This window comes from Oncorhynchus nerka, linkage group LG13, assembly GCF_034236695.1.
Source record: "Oncorhynchus nerka isolate Pitt River linkage group LG13, Oner_Uvic_2.0, whole genome shotgun sequence".
Lineage (NCBI taxonomy): Eukaryota > Metazoa > Chordata > Actinopteri > Salmoniformes > Salmonidae > Oncorhynchus > Oncorhynchus nerka.
Genome location: NC_088408.1, coordinates 105578270 through 105580447, shown reverse-complemented (window position 1 = coordinate 105580447; position 2178 = coordinate 105578270).

Here is a 2178-nt window from a genome sequence, read left to right as displayed (position 1 = left end):
ACAGTCAATGTCAGTGTGTCAACGAGTCAATGTGGCGGGCACCGGTGTCGAGTATAATTTAGGCAATATGTACATGTAGGTAGAGTTCTTAAAGGTACTGTGCATAGATAATAACAGCGAGTAGCAGCAGCATGGGGGCAATGCAAATAGTTTGGGTAGCCATTTGATTAGAAGTTCAGGATTCTTATGGTTTGGGGTGGAAGATGTTCAGAAGCCTCTTGGACCTAGACTTGGCGCTCCAGTACCGCTTGCTGTGCGGTAGCAGAGAGAACAGTCTATGACTAGGGTGGCTGGATTCTTTGACATTTTTTAGGGCCTTCCTCTGACACCGCCTGGTATAGAGGTCCTGGATGGCAAGAAGCTTGGCCCCGGTGATGTACTGGGCCGTGTGCTTTACCCTTCTGTAGTGCCTTGAGGTCGGAGGATGAGCAGTTGCCATACCAGGCAGTGATGCAACCCGTCAGGATGCTCTCGATGGTGCAGCTGTAAAACCTTTTGAGGATCTGAGGACCAATGCCAAATCCTTTCAGTCTCCTGAGTAGGAATAACTTTTGTCGTGCCCTCTTCACGACTGTCTTGGTGTGTTTGGACCATGTCAGTTTGTTGTTGATGTGAACGCGAAGGAACTTGGAGCTCTTGAAGTATAGCTGTCGAGAGCACCCCAGTACTTCATTTTTTAAAATTTACCCTTCATTTAGCTTGACAAGTCATGCTGACATTCCACTGCAGGAGCCTGGAGACAGTGACAGGCAAAAACAGGCAATGGCAGTCATAGATTATTGTGCAACCCAAACGAACAGCCAGATCTATAATGAAGGAGTGAGAGAGGGCGAGCCTCTGCCATAGCAGCAGTCACGGGTCCAGCAGGATCTTGTAAGATCTGCTGGCGAAACGAGGAAGAGACTGGATGCGAATTGATGAGTACTTTTCTCCTTCCCCCCCTTCTGACACCCAGGTGGTGACATTCATCTCTTCGTGCCTAGTAGATATCTCTATGTCGGCCCACCACCTCAAGCTCAACTTCAATAAGACAGAGGTTTCCAGCCTCCCGGGGAAGGCCTGCCTGCTCCAAGACCTATCCATCAATTTTGACAACTCCAGTGCCCCCCTCCCAGAGTGCAAATAACCTTGGTGTGACCCTGGACAGCACTCTGTCGTTCTCTGCAAACATCAAAACAGTGACAAGCTCCTGCAGGTTCATGCTGTACAACATCTGTAGAGGGCCACCTTATCTCACATAAGAAGCAGTGCTGGTCCAAATCCAGTCACTTGTCCCGTCTGGACTACTCATGGCTGGACTCTCCACTTGTGCCATCAAACCCCAGCAAATTATCCGGAACGTTGCAACCCACCTTGTGTTCAACCTTCCCAAGATCTCCATGTCACCACCTTCCTCCGCACACTCTACTGGCTTCTTGTCGAAGCCTTCATCCACTTTCAGCTCCCTCCAAACTGGTGCGCGATGTCTAATATTAAGGAAGTGTTGAGGTATTGCTCGTCTGAGGTAGAGTACCTCAAGATAAGCTGTAGACCACACTATCTACCAAGAGAGTGTACATCTATATTTTTCATAGCTGTCTATTTACCACCACAAACCACTGCTGGCACTAAGACCGCTCTCAACCAGCTGTATAAGGCCATAAGCAAACAAGAAATGCTCATCCAGAAGCGGTGCTCCTAGTGACCGGGGAATATAATGCAGGCCTAATTTCTACCCGCATGTCACATTTGCAACCAGAGGAACAAAAACTCTAAGACACTTTTACTCCACACACAGAGATGCGTCAAAAGCTTTCCTATCGCCCTCAATTTGCCATATCTGACCCTAATTCAATCCTCCTGATTCCTGCTTACAAGAAAAACTAATGCAGGAGTTACCAGTGACTCGCAAAATAAGGAAGTGGTCAGATGACACGGATGCTACACTACAGGACTGTTTTGCAGCACAGACTGGAATATGTTCCAGGATTCATCCAATGACATTGAGAAGTATACCACCTGTGTTGACAAGTTCAATGTACCGAGCTGTCTGTTTAAACTATTAGCACACAGCTCAGACACCCATAAATACCCCACAAGACATGCCACCAGAGATCTCTTCACAATCCCCAAGTCCAGAACAGACTATGGGAGGCACACAGTACTACATAGAGCCATGGCCACATCAGGTAACTGATG